The sequence below is a fragment of the Manis javanica genome, chromosome 4, assembly GCF_040802235.1.
Source record: "Manis javanica isolate MJ-LG chromosome 4, MJ_LKY, whole genome shotgun sequence".
Lineage (NCBI taxonomy): Eukaryota > Metazoa > Chordata > Mammalia > Pholidota > Manidae > Manis > Manis javanica.
This window is the reverse complement of record NC_133159.1, coordinates 150,262,198-150,276,991: the sequence shown is the minus strand read 5'-3', so window position 1 is coordinate 150,276,991 and position 14,794 is coordinate 150,262,198. Positions and strand designations below refer to the sequence as shown.

Genomic DNA, 14,794 nt, shown 5'->3' with positions numbered 1-14,794 from the left:
ATGATGGTGTTAGTTGATTATTTGATTCTTATCTGTGTCTCTCCCTGCTCCCCACCCCCCAGTATATCCCCAGTGCTTGGCAAACAGTATTAATTCAACAAAAGTGCGGGCAGCAGACGGGCAGGCCCTCCTCACTGTGGTGTCTATTCTCAGTTGGCTGAAAACTGAGAGAGGTTCCTGCTGGCTCTCCCCATCTCAGCATCCTTTGCTGTCTGCTTTTCCTCCTGCCCTAGATCTTCTCTAGCAAAACAGAGGTCCCGTGTCTTGTCTGGAGATGGTGTAGGACGTACAGGTGTTTTCTGGAAAGGGTCTTGGAGAAGAGATGGTTCAGGAACACTGCTGGTTTTCCAGCATCTAAAGAGGCAACCGTTACCTAGCAAAGTAACAGGAACTCCTATTGAAGAGGAGGAAAAATACCTTTTGGTGTTAGACTTGATCTCCTTTATAGCTAATCCAGAAGAAAGACTGAAAATACTGGTTCAGTTAAAAAATCCATCCTGTACTCCTACCTCTCACCCATGCCCAGTGTGGAACGGGGTCTGGAGGAACAATGTGCTTTACCACGGGTCTGTACCAGGAATTAAAACACTTCAATGCTTTGTTCTCAAAAGCCATATAGAAAGGTGTGTACTTCCAGACACATTTCTAAATTTCCTCCCCACTTCCAAAATCACTAGGCTTGGCATCTTAAGTCTTCTTTTAATTGATTCATTTCCCCTGGGAAGATTTCCTGATTCAGCCAGTGTATTTATGTATAAACTACTCTGGAAAGACCTGGCAATTTTTCTGAGTGACAATAAGGAAATGTAGTCTGAAAATTATGGCTCAAATTGTTCCCTCCCCCATGCTGTCTTCTTAAAAAATGGATAAGATTTACAAAAGACTTGTATTTTGCCCATGGTACTAATCCTGTCTTACAATAGGAATGTGTATCAATACCTAATAGTTCCCCTTTATGTATTTTTAGAACACTAGTTCTTAATGACCAATTGAATCATTCCTTGGCAGATGGAAAATCATCTAATTGCATGTTCTTATTTATTGTGAATTTTCAGGTAGGCCTTAGAGATTTGTGGCATATATAGAAAAATCAGAATAAACAACATATAATGACTTTATTTTCAGTAGTTACCACTCTTGGGTTGTGTCAGTTGTGTGCATGGGATGGGGTGTGTGAGGAGGTGCACATTTGAATTGGATTTGGCCCTTGGTTGTTTTTTTTTAAATGCATGGGAATTGAAGACATTGTAAAAGATTTAAAATTTGAAATAGGAATGTAGGTACCTGTATCTTACTTGGTTTTTAGGTTTGTGGTTTGTTACAGGACTGATTAAAATTCCCTGGTAAAATAAACCCTTGTGGCCTGGCCTGGTCAATTATAAGTATGAACTTTTCCTGGGTAGTATAGACAGCTTCCACAAAGTGGTTTGAATCCTAAATGGCACCTCCCGGTCCATCCCTTCTTTTCCTTTCTTTTTACAAGGTCCTTTAGCAAAATGGGGGGAGGTAAGGCACCACAGGTAGCCTAGCCAATCTGTGGCTGCCAGGGTGTAGCAGCTGGGGTGGGAAGAGGAGAGCAGCTGTGGCTGTGTTATTAGTCATTCCATGAAGAAATTGATTTGATAAATAATAAAGCAGTGATATTAGCAACACATGCTGGCAGGTCAGATGACTCCAGTGAAAGCCCCTAGTTAAGTGTGTGTAATGGTTTGACAATGTATATGTCTTCTCAAAACACCCGGTTTTAAAAAGGAAATCGGACTGTTCGTGCCATTCTTAGCAAATATGCTGAGGCCATTTCCAAAGGGAGCTTGGAAATCGGAAGGATGATCTTTCTGTTTGATTTGGCCTCTACCCTCCCCCTTTGAGACTACTTAAACTTACTTTGTTTCCCTGTCCTTGCTTTTTCGTTTTGTTAGTTTCGATTTGTAAAATACTATGCCTCACACTGCACTCCTTTATGATGATTTACTGTGCCATTCTTATCTTTCACCTTAAATCTTTGATAAGACCTTTTTAAAAATGAAATCGCTACCTGACACATAAAATCTTGTCTGGCAGCCAGAGAAGAAACAAGAGTTTGTGGGGTGGCGGTGGGGAGGAGACTGAGTTTAGAGAAAGGAAGATTTTTAAAGGAACTCTGTAGTACTTTTCTTTTCCTCCTGAATTCTGGAAGCTCTTTTTTTTTTTTTTTTTTGAAATGCAACGTTAATATCACCTTGCAATGCCCCTCACTGCTGCATGGTTAACTGGGGAGTCGGTGAATACGACGGCAGGGGGCTTGTAGCGGGAAAGGTAATGTGCAGTGAAGATGAAACTCGTGCATATCTTTTGCTGTAGACTGAAGCTTATGGACAGATGGATGGATAGATGGCATTTCACTGCCTCCATATTTATATCCTGGAACATAGGGCCTTCCTAACTCTGGATATCCCAGCTGCTGCACCCTGTCCTACTCCTCGTGAGACAGGTCAACGCAGGGTCCCCTCTAGTGGCTGACTTGCCTGGAGAAAGAGTGCAAAGGGAAACTTGTTTGGCTGCCTTTTAATTCTGGAGATCTCCCTTTAGCTGGAAAAGGCATCGGTGATGGGGGGGCCTCAGTAAATAGAGCTGTCTGAACTAGCAGGCCGTTTAAATTCTAATACAGCGATTTAATGAACTCTTGTCTTTAATTCCTGTGACGTGGAGAAGACAGCCATTCTCTCCCCATAAAGGAGCTTGTTAACCCATCTCTTCACTGACTGGAGCTTTTATTAGGATGACGACTGGAGAACTTATTATGTTAGAATAACAGGTTTCCCAAGTGCCTGGCAGAGAAGGGGGTTCCTAATGATGCTGATCTTCTGTAGGAATCACAGTGGCCACTGGCTTATGTGGCACAGGCATTATTATGTCTGCGCTTGCTGAAGGGCCATGTGTGAAGACCTGGTGCTTGTTGTCCTAGATTATCGGGGTGGGGGAGGGTGCAGCAGCAGGCACACATAGTGGCCTTGAGGGCAGGTGAGGGCTCTGCTAGCCGGGATGCAGCTGCCAGTGCGGAGGCCACAACCAGCGGGAGGTCCCTGTGTGTAGCTGTGATGCTGGAGCCATTGTGCCCAGTTTATCACACACCTCATGAAAATATAATCTGCCACCAAAATGACTGCTTTTGGAAACTGTCTTGTCTCTTTTGAGTTGAAACTGGAGACAACCAGACAAGGTTCGGTGGTAACGAATAAAGAAACATTACTTTCCGAACACAATCTTCTGTTACCAGTCACTTTTCAACAGACATTCAATCAAAATGCTAATAGCGACAGCAGCCAGGGAACATGGTTATTGTAATACTAATTGATTGGTTGGAGGGTAGGTTTTGGTAAGTGCGGCTTAAGATTTCAGAAAGATGATTCTCTTTAATTACAGCGACACTAAAAAAAATGAGCAAATGATTTAATGGTGATTTCCTGGGTAATGGCTTAATGATTTTGAGTTTAAAATGAGATATGGTGGAAATGCCCCAGAAAAAGAGGGCCCTGGTGGGTGGCCTTGCCTTTATCAAACTCAGGCCAAGCGTCAAGTCCAGAATGCCCTTGGCAGGCTGTGCGGAACGTGCATAGTCAAGAGTGCTGGAGGCCCCTCCCAGCCTTCTGGGGATGGTGAGGCAATGGGTACATTCCAGCTTGAAGTCACTGGTATTTCCAGAGTCAGGACTGGGTTGCATGTGGGCAGCCACGTGTTTGCTGTGGGTTTTCCCAGTTGGCCAGGGGCAGAGTGACCCCCACTTTACTAACAGAGACACATCCTGTGCTCCAGGCTCTTGCCTTTCGTGCTCTAGCCCCATGACCACTCTGTACTGGGCATCCTCTGTGTTCTAGTTGAAGCAGTTCTGCAGAGAACAAGGCTGGCCAAAGCCTAGCTCTCCTGAGCTGATCATCTTTGGGGAGAAGGAACACAGATCATGTGATTTCAGGTACTGCTAAGTGCTCTGAAGAAGGGGCCTAGGGCCTGTTAGGCAAGTAGGTGACAGTGGCCTCCCTGAGGAGTAGGCATTTGAACTGGGAGGCAGAGAACTCCGGGTGAGGCATTCCTAGGAGAAGACAACAACAAATACAAAGGCCCTGCGGTGGAATGGGTGTGGTGTGTGTGCAGGACAGGTAGAAGGCCGTTGACTGAGAGGGAAAGCACAGGCAATGAGAGAAGTAAAGGCTGGATCACCAATGTTTTGCAAGCCAGGGCAAGGTGAATGGGGTTCCTTGGAAGGAGATAAGAGCAGAAGCATATGATTTGTGCTCTGGAGAGATCCCACTAGCTGCTGAATTGAGAAAAGATGGCAGGGCTGCACTTCTGGAAGCAGGAAGGCCAGTTGGAGTTCATGTCAGAGGACAGGCAGATGAGACTCAGATGTTCTGGTAAGTTGCATGTGCTTTGGTGGAGGGATGGGGATTAGGGCTGACTGTAGGTTTTCGGGGTGAGCAGCTAAGGGGAGGGTGGTTCTAGTTAATAATATAGGGACTACTTTGATGGAAGAAGATCAGTTCTGTTCAAAATTCCCTTTGGAATCCATTTGGTGATTTGAATAGGTGGATATACAAAAAGTGCAACGAAGAAGAGGTCTCTGGAGAATTAAAATAACCCATGCAGTCATTTTTTGCATAAGCCTAAGGAAGGGATTGTTTCAGGGAAGCCCTGAATAGATGTCAGTGACGAGAAACCTGGAAGATGGAGTGATTGACTTCTCAGTGTGCTGATTTTTCTAGCATTAAAAGTCCCCTGTGCTTCTCTGCTGGCAATTCATCTAGAGGATTTCAGGGAAAATGCTACCTTCGGGAATCAAAGCATTGCATCTGCCCCCTAGGACGCTCTCTGGCAGCCCTGGGTCATTCTGCCCTGAATGTGTGTCAAGGGTCCAGATTCCCTGCGAATGTCCTAGGCAGACAGACCCTGGGCCCTAAGCCCCGACCACTCCCTGCTTCTTCCAGCTTTCGGGATCTCTTAGATCTCAAAACTTAGCCCATAAGGTGGGGCTCACCCTCTGTGTTCCCTAACCATGCAGATCATAGGTGGGGTGCCCTGGGGTGACTGCTGCTTTGACAAATTCATTGGTTAAAAAAAAGCAGAAATCAGATATATGTTGCTGGGGTGGGAGTGGGGGCTTAATTGGGGCGGAGAGGCAGTACTGGCCTTCCTTCCAATTTGTCGAGCTTTCTTTCAAAAGATCTGCCAAAGAAGAAAGGGTAATTAATAGGCTTGAAGTCATTTCCGAAGTGTCAGGATTTCTGCCTGGGCTTCCAAGTGATAATGCTCTCCGGCTCCAGGCCTCTAGGGAGTCTTCCATCTTATTAACTTGTCTGGGAGAAACAGGGAGTAGAAACAGCTCAGGCCAGTGGGTGACAAGAAATAAAGATTTGTGGTGTGGTGTGCTGTAAACACTAGGGTCAAATAAGTTTGGGGTGGGGGGCTAGGAGTTTGTGGGGGCTGGGGAGCAAGAATAATTGTTCTCAAACTCCACTTCTACGCCAAGCAAAGGTCTAGAGCTTCCTGGGTCAGTGACCATTCGCTTTACCTGAGGGAGCATTCAGGGTGACCCCACGGGGAGGAAGTGCTTCTAATGAGCTTCATGTAGGCATTCAGCAGATTCTGGGTTTGTCTCTTCTCATTCCTTAAAAAAAAAAAAAAAATCACCTGGCACCAAAATGGTCTTTGGAACATACCATCTTTCTTCTCCCCAGCCCTGGACATTGCCTGCCCATGCATAGACCCCAAGCGTTTGACCCTTCCAAAGACCATTGTTAAAAACCATGTACTAAGTTCCTATTGGGCATGGTGCCTTCTAAAACTTGGCCAGTTATGCTGGCCGGGTCCGTACCCTGAAGGTTTCTGTGCTCTGGGGAAACAAGCTTACCTCCCTTTTTGTAACAAATGGGTTTAGTTGCAGTGCCCAGTGTGAGCACCCATCCAGTGAAAGAGGTCTAGGTTCAGTATGTGGAGAAATCCTGATTTCCCTTCATTACCAATTCTCTTTACGACCATGGCTCTTCTGTTGTGATAGCTCTTTGCCCTCCTCACCTTCACCTTTATCCTCAACTGTAAAGCCATACACCATTAAGAAGTAAGGGCTAGGTGAATATTATTTTTCAGCTGAGTAAATGAATGATGCTAATAGTCATTACTAGGCACTACTGGGGCTTCTTCCTGTAATTCTCACATTATTTACCATTCAGCCACTCCATTTACTTGATGGGTGATTGATACTCAGAGAGATTAACTACCTTAACCAAGGTCACACAGCTGATGTGAAGTGGAGAATGGTATTTAAACCTTGGAAACCTCTTTGACAGTAGCTCCTTGACCCTCTTGCATTTGTGTTCAGGAGCAAGTTATCGGCAGTTGGCAAGGATGTTTTAACTACACTCAAGGTGCTGCTGCATGGAGAAAGTGAAAGGGGGGCTTGGAGACTGTCCTTTTGTGGGTCAGTTGAGACCTGGGATTGGCATCAAAGTGTGTGGAGGCTGGCTGATAGCCAGAATAGGAGCAGCTTCAGGGCATGGTCACCCTGAGGCAGGGGGAAGCCGGCCTGCCTCCTCCCCTCTGTCCACCCACAGCCCCAGTTGTCCGCACACACAGCCTTTTCTGAGCCAATTAGGAGGAATCTCAACAGGATTGAGAACAAATGCTGCAGACAAATGCCTCTTATAAGTGCGATCGGTGGGGGGGAGGGGCTTGCAGACTGTTCTAGAGCTGGGTTTGGTGAGTTTGGCTGACAGCTGGAGGCAGTAGCTGGAGCCCGCCTGGGTGGGAGAGCGCCCAGGGAACCTTCAGGATCCGTAACAGACCTCTTTGATATGGGCCTGCTTGGGCCTTTTACTCTTTCTTCTTCCCATTTGTTGCAAAAGTGCTTAAGAAGTAAAAGTTGAGTTAGTATAGGAAACCTGAGGTAAATAATGCCGGCTTCAGCTGTATGCAAGCTGTTCTGCACACACTGTGCTGTTTCATTGTTTAAAATAGCAAGGTTTGGTTTTTTTGGGGGCAGAAGGAAAGAACACTATGTCTCTTTTTCTTTTCTTTTTTTTTTTCTTTTTGCCTCTTTCTTCTTACATTTCTCTTCCAAATGAAATTTGGGGGACAGAATTGAAAGGCAGAAATCCAAATTTATTCTGTCCTTTCTTCCTAATCCCCTTCTCCACTTTTCATTTTTTTGTCTGATACATTTGAAACCTGGCTGGAAAAATGTTGGAAATTTTCAGCTGGGGGAAGAGAATGGATTTGGGACTTCTTTGTTTTCTTAGGAAAACCTAGTGGGATTAGGAAGTCTTGTGCCTCCAAGAGCTACACACGTACACACGTGTACCTCTGTCTCTTGCCTGATGAAACCCACACTGTAGATGTCTTCCAGCCCTGGCCTCACCTCACAGGATTTTTCGGGAGCTGTTTTTCTGTTAAACAAGAGTGGGAATTGATGGGGAAAGGGGATACTCTTGGAAGATAAAATTTGTTTGTACTGACTGAAGAGAAAGAATGGGTATTAGTCACATGAACGACCTTCTTCCGGTGATTTTTTTTTTCTTGTTGGTTTATTCAGAGTGCTTACAACTCACATAATGGCTCACTTCTGTAGAGCACCGTGCAAGCCATGGACTGAAATGGAATAAAGTCCTCTTCTTTTGCTTGTAGGTAAATGGATAGGGGGGCAAAGGGAGCAATACTATCTCCAAACTAAATAAAGCCTCCTTTGAGGCTGGTTCTGAGTGTACAAGAGTTTCCCTTTCCTGTCCCAGCTGCATCCGAATTCCTCTGCTAATTTGCCCATTGAGACACAGGCCCTCATCAGCCCGCCTGGAGAATCCAATTGGCCAGACTCTTAACCTGGTGTGAGCCTCATGCTTCCTGTGGATGGGCGGGGGCCCGCGTGAAGAGCAGCAGATCCAGGTGGGTGGAGAAGGCATATTGGCTGCAATCTGGGATGAGGTGGCAATTGGATTGGAAATTGGTGTTCAGCCAAGGGTAGAAATCAGGTGCGTGAAGCAAACTGGTTGCCGCTTAAGCCTGTCGATCCCCAGATGCACCCGTGGGTCACATGTGTACAGACAAGCGCATTCTCCAGCCAGACCCTCCCCCACTGCCATACCCCACCTCCCTTCTCCCTTGCTGCTGAAATCTGAGCTTTCAAGTGCAGGTGTTGAGGTTAATAACAAGACATTTCCCAGTTGGCCCTTTGCTTGAGAGGCTTCTCACTAGGCTCTGAAAGCAAAGGATTTAAAGGGACCACAGACATCCAAGCTGGCATCAGTGGTGTCCACTGCTCAGGGCAAGGGTTGGCTGGGACATGGTTTTATACACCAACCTCTCATGTAAAAAGAGCAGCTCAGGCAGTTGTGCCCTGCCCACCCCTCACCATTTGGCTGAAACACCCACACAAGGCCAACCAGCCTTAGACCCTTCTGCTTGCTCCCACTTCCTCCTCCACTCCAAGTGCTGTGCTTTGATGGATGCACCCTGGCCCCAGGCCATGTGACCGTCATCTGCCCTCTCCCCATGCTGCCCCAGGACTGGGTACATACTGGGGCACTGTTTGCCTACCTCCTCACTGGACCCTCAGACCCTCCTTCTTCAGGATTTACAGCTGATGCCCTTGGAGTAACTGGTATAACCCATGGGGGAGTTTCTGCTGTTTAAAGTTCAGTCGTGTTCACTGGTCTGTCATTCTTGACTCTCTTTCTGAAGGGGTCCTAGGATACCGTGCTTAACTTTCTGCCTGCTTCGTGTTTCTGACCACGGAGGCCAGCCAGCACCCACCCCTCCTGGCCCCGTTACTCACCGCCCTGCTGCATCCAGACCCTGAGTGTTCTGCCTCGGAGCTCTCTACCCTAGGGGTCTGCAGGTGTCAGGCCAGGCACCAGGTGCCACCATTCTGGGCCTGCCTGCAACTCTGGAGGTCTTGGCTGACAGGCTCCCTGACCCTGTGTCTGCTTTAAGCCCTGTTGCCCAGTGACCACTCTCAGGTGAGAGACAGTCTCATGTGTTTCCTCAGGTTCCTGGAGAAACTTGGTGTTTCTGGTTTTTGCACAACCGGAGCAGTGACAGGCCTTCGCATCCCGCAGTCCTGTGCCTCAGCCCGTCTACTTTGAGCCTGACGTGGCTGACCATGTTCTCTGCTATGATAGCACACCTCTTACAGCTTTGATTTGTGTTTTCATTGTCTAGTGTTGTGCATGCAAAGGCAACTCAAGTACTTTTAGAAAACACGGGGGGACATCAAGGATAAATAAGTCAGTAATCGCATGACTGCTGGGTTGCCTGCAATTTGGAGAGCTGGGTAACCACGCTGTCCCCAGGCCTGGGCACCTGGGCTGGGAGTTTTTTGAGAGGCTTATAATGGTCTTTGAATGGTCTTTTTATCTCACCAAAAGAAAGAAAAAGGACCTGAATGACTTAACTTCTTGTTTCAAGAATTTTGAGCACTCCTGGGAATAATGGGAGATACCTGACAGATTGAAAAGTGGGATCAAAAATTGCCAGGTTTGAAAGGTGGCCTTTTTGTCTGTACCCCAGCATCATGCTTCCCCCAAGTCCAGGCTCTTAATGGCTTCCCTGTTTCAGTTGAGCAGCCCTAATTGAACCAGATACTGTGGAGGATGCCAGGCTGGGCCAGCTCAAATTTACCCATTTGAAAGCTGTTTGGGAAGCCAGAATGAATGTTGGTATCATCTTTCACTTGTGCAGTTTTTCAAAATTTAGCCACAGGTCTTCCGGAAACCCTAGCTGGGGTTTGATTTTTTTTTTTTCTTTAAGGCTGGGATGAAATAGGAAAGACATTCATAGGTAAAAGGGGGATTGGGACATTGAACTGCTTTTAAATGATGTAAAGAAACCCTTTCTTCTCCTTCTTCCACTTCTATCTGGTGCTGACCTTGAAAAACCTTCCTAGAGAGGCTGAGAGATGGGGTGCTTGCTTGACCCACTTCCTGAGGTTGGATTTTTGAAATACACTGAAAATCTATCTCAGCTCAGAATCACCTGTTGGTTCTCTCACAGAGGTGCATGGGCAGTGCAGCCGGAGGACCTTTGTGGCCGTCTCTCCTCCTGGCCAAGAGATAACAGCATTTGAAAGTCTGTTTATCATGAGAGAGCAGCACGGTCAGAGAGGCTGCAAGGAAAGCCAGCGGCCCTACTCTGATGGATGGGGAGCAAACTTTTCTTGTGAAGCACAGACAGTCCGTAAGTTTGTCTTTTTCAAGAGAAGAAGAAATATAAAGTGAAGCTCCAGGGAGATAAGTTTTTTCGGTCTGGTGCTTCATTCATGGAGGCTTAACGATTCTAGTAAGGCCCTGAAAATGGCAGAGACCTCAATTTCCCCCCTTCATGGACTCCCTAACCAGAGAGGTTTGCAAAGCTTAAGGGGATTAATGCTCTTTAAACCTCTGCACTGCTTCCTGCTTCTCCTGGGATCTGGGTGCTAATAAAGATGTACCAGCTTGGAAAGGCTGGTAAACACTGCTTTGTCGCCATGGCAACAGGCTAAACAAGAACACTGCCGAGTATTGCTAACAAGAGTCCTTATGATCAAGAGTTTAAGGAGGAAAAAAAACGGTTCTTAAAAATGCAGAGAGTCTTGGCTAGGTAATTAGACTTGGTGCTCTCAAAGTAAATTTATAGTTTTACAGAGCATTCCTGGAGTGTCCTGTTGCTTGCAAAGTCACCCTCCATTGACTACCCGGAACAGCATCACCACCATCTGCTGCCAGTTGCTCTGGTGAGGCTGGGGCCAGCGTCCTGAGAAACCTGCCCCTTGCCCCTTGCTCAAGGAAGTCTCTGTGTGTGTTCCATTGCTTAGGGAGTGTGGAAAGCTCTGTTTCCTGCCTCTTTGGTGTTAAGAGGTAGGAGGGAATGTTCTACACTTGCCTTCAATCTGAGAACATTACTGTTATTACCACCCATGACTGATGATAGCTAACTCTTATCAAAAGTGCACCCTTTGCCTGGGCACCAGGCTGAGCACTTTTCCTTGCTTTATCTCACTGCCCCTCCCTGCTGACCTGTGGGCACAGCTGTTATGGTGCCTATTTTTCAGATGATGAAATAGAGGGACTAAGGAACTGGCCCATCGGGATGCAGCCAGCAGGAACAGAACTGGGATTTGAACCCAGAGTGGTTGTAAAGCCTAAGCTTTCAGCCCCTGGGCTCTATCTTTATGGTCCTGCTCAAAACCATCCCTGCCTGCTGCTGTAATTTTCATCCCTGAGCCATGAGCAGCTTCCACTTCCTGCTGGGGTCTTCTGCCCAGACGTGCTGAGACTTCCCAGGGAGCCTAGGACTTGCTCACATGTTCCTTCCCTCCATGGTATCTGGGCACTGTGCTGAATCCCTTGGAGAAGCTTCTGCTTCTCATGTGTCTTTAAAGTTCTGGGGACTGTGGGGGTGCTGGCCTGAGATGCCCAGGCTGCACAGCCCCCTCCCAGTTAACAATTCCCAGCTGCTCCAGCCAAACCTGTAGCTTCGTCCCAGACCCTGCCTCCCACACAGGTGACCAACCTCTGTACCATCCCTGCAGCCACTGTCATGCCTGCTTGGGCACCCAGCACCTGTGGCAGCTCTTAGGGGACTCCTGCCTCCAGGCACCCCTCTCTGACCCATTCAGAGGATCTTTCCATTCTGTTCTCATCATGCCAAGTTTGGTGGCTTCCCAGCCAAGTGCCTTAGCATCGCCTTCAAGGCACTGCTTGCCTGAGCTTTGCCTGCCTCTCCATTCCCTGTCAGCCTGGACTAGCCGCTTACTATCTCCTGCGCCCCTGCAGTTCCTTGACCACCAGGGTCTCTGTCAGCTTTTGTACATATTAACCCCCACCCATCTTTCCTTTGACAAACTCCTGAGGGCCTCCAGGACTCAGCCTGGACCGAACCCCTGTCTAGATGGGCTCCTGTTAGTACCCTCCCCCACCCCATAACTATGAGGACCTATGAGTAGAAGACCAGGTTTTTTCCTCTTGGTGTCTCCAGTACCCAGGACGTAATAGGTACTTGGTACATGTTTATTAACTACAGGAGTGGGAGTATTTACTTCACCAGGATGCTGTGGCGATTTCACAGTCCTTGCAGGTGAAGTGATTTAGGACCTTGGAGGTCCCAAGGTCGCACAACTACCTTCCTTGAGTCCTGCCTGGAGTCCTGGGTTCTCAGCAGCCAGGGCAAGCTGTCCAGCTCAGAATCACTTCCTGTTGTGACTTTTAAATTCCATGACCCAGTGGTGCCTAGAGACCATGCCTTAGACAGACACTTAACCCCCTTGTTCATAATGGTAACATGTTATCTGAATTTTGTTGCTTGTAAATTTCTTTGATGCTGATAAACTTGGAACTGGGTTGGAACTGAATGTGGGATGTTGTCCAGCATCCATCAAGAATGTGATGGTAAACATTTAATGTGTCTTTCTCCTTCTTCCCCACAGTATCAGTTTTCTTACTGAATTTGGGAAGCAATAGCAATTGATTAAGTTGCAGTGGAGCTTGCCCTAAAAGGAAATGATTGATAATCCATTTAGGTCTGAGTTGCCTGCTTTTCCCCTCCTGATTTTCTTGGCCACTTTTTCAATTACCAACTGTATTTAGCTTGGTTTGCTCACCGTAACTCATTTCCCGTTCCTCCAGGATCTGCAGGCAAGTTGTAATGTAATGTTGGAGTAGTGACATCTCATTATTTCCCTGAGACATCGGTTAGAAATGCAAGAATACATCTTCCTTGAGGTGGACAGACAAGGGCTGTGAAGCAGAACATGTCTGTCCCAACCCATCAGTCTCTGGAATATCAAGAGGAGGTCAGGGCATCCTGTGACAGCGCAGCCTGCTGGTCCCTGGGCTCAGAGCCCACGTGGCCTCTGGGAGGCAAAGGTTATTGATCTCCCAAGTGAATTGATTTGCTCACTACTAGGAGAAAAGCTCTGTGAAGGTGTATGTCACTGTGAGTGGTTCATGCTCTTATCTTTAGAGCTTCATTTTTGTTTCTTTAGCTCCTATCTTGAAGGTGTTTTATCATCTACAAAGTACTTTCATCTGTCCAGTTTGAGTAGCTTGAGATGTTCCTAACAGTACTGTAATAGGAAAGAGAAACCAAATTAGCATCTATATTTGCAACCCCAAACTAACAGAAGTACAACATCTAGCCCTTAGTTGGTGTTCAGTAATGTACATTGTCACGGCCACCTTCTAGAGAGGGTATATGGTATGTGTGATTTCCCTATGTCACAGATGGAGAGACTAAGGCTTGAAATGGTGGAGAGACTTGTCCAAGGTGGTTCATTGGGTGGAGTATGGACCCCATGGTTGGGATAGCGAGGGTGCCAATAAATAAATGGCATCCGTCATCTCTGCCTGAGAAGTGAACAAAATGAGAGGTAAGCCAAAGGAATGGCAGGTGGCACAACAGAGTATCACCTCACTTAACATCCTACTGGGTTGAGGGGGATGCCGCTGGACCCTGTCGGTCAGGGACTTCCTCTGCTGGGGGCAAGGCTGGCCTCTGGGGTGCACTGGGCTGATACTGCCAGAGCACTCTCTGCAGGAGGCTCCTCCGAAGACTGAGACATGCTGCCCAGTGTATTCTCCCCTACTGACTATGAACTGAGCCCCGCCACCTCTTTCCAGACTGGAGGAGACCAGAAGTGGGCCTGACAAAGCAAGGTGCTTGCAGGATTGGGAGGTGTTTTCCCAGTCACAAATGGTGGCTTAAGGCTCTGCCCTCAGGCTAACCCCTTTCCCTCCCTTTCCTGACTCTAATGCATAATATGTTTGGAATGAACTCGGTAATGCCAGCACCACCCAGCTCACTTTAAGCCACTTTCTGTCCCTAGGGACTCTGTGAGGTCTGGTTTACCAAAGGAGAACCCTGCCCAGGAGGGCGTGGCGCCAAGGCCAGGCTCAGTGGAGCTTTGGCTGTGCCCCCGCAGCCCTGGGCAGGGTGTTCCCTATGCCCCCACCCACCACAGGGTCAGGCTGCAGAAATTAGTCTGCAGCCACTCTCCTTTTGGGATGGGCAGTGGGACACACCCAGAATGTCTCTTGGGAGTACAGAGTCCCTGATTCCAAAATGCCACTGATGGGAAGAAGCATCTCCAATTTTGGTCAGAGTTAATGGGGTAAAACAGCTGTTTTCCTGGACGCTGACTATTTCTTCTAAATGTTCAGGTGCGTAACCAAGGAAGCTATGTCAGAGGATTGCTGGCTTTCCAGAAGTTGCTGCACTGCCCCCAGGACTGCAGCTGACAACCCCCTCCCACCTTTGGTTTTCAGACTTATTTTGCTAAGAAGAATGAGCGGAGAGGAGTGGCATTTCTCACAACCCCATCCCATGTCCCGAGGGTGCTCGGGGGTGGAGCCTGCCTGCTGCTGGAGTGGGGAGCTGACGAAATATTTAAATAAAGGCTCTGGGAAAAGGACATACTTAGATTACGAAGAGAAACTCCTCACAGTTATGGTCTGGGCCTCGTAGGCGCCTCTATAATTACACCTATTCAGCACTGCCATTTCTAGTCACCACGCAGCCATCCGAGGAAAGACAGGCGCTCTAAAAATGGCCTCAGAACAGCCTTTTAAAAAAGGCAGTTAACCATCCGAAGCTATAAATAGTCTTTCCAACAAACAGCAGAGATGGTCGTTTGCCCCTTTGGGCTCTGCGGTTGGGGCCCTGTGACCTGGAGTATGTGGGTGGCCAGTGTTGGTGCCTTGCCAAAGATTTGGAGTTCTGGGAGCCCCCTGACACCTCGTGAGACCCAGGTTGCTGTGTGGTGGTGGGACCAAGCCCTTGCTGGCTGGAACTGCCTCATCAC

The 14,794-nt window shown here is 47.6% G+C and overlaps 1 protein-coding gene and 1 long non-coding RNA gene across 13 annotated transcripts in view; both read left to right on the top strand.

Annotated features, from left to right (window-relative positions):
* The window catches only part of MSI2 (musashi RNA binding protein 2), a 372,867-nt gene that overhangs the window by 246,084 nt on the left and 111,989 nt on the right, over positions 1 to 14,794 (top strand). The gene's annotated exons all lie outside the window — the stretch shown is intronic.
* LOC140849111 (uncharacterized) lies at positions 176 to 14,404 on the top strand. Its single transcript, XR_012130680.1, has 2 exons — positions 176 to 3,949; positions 14,154 to 14,404. It is a non-coding gene; the product is annotated as an uncharacterized lncRNA (long non-coding RNA).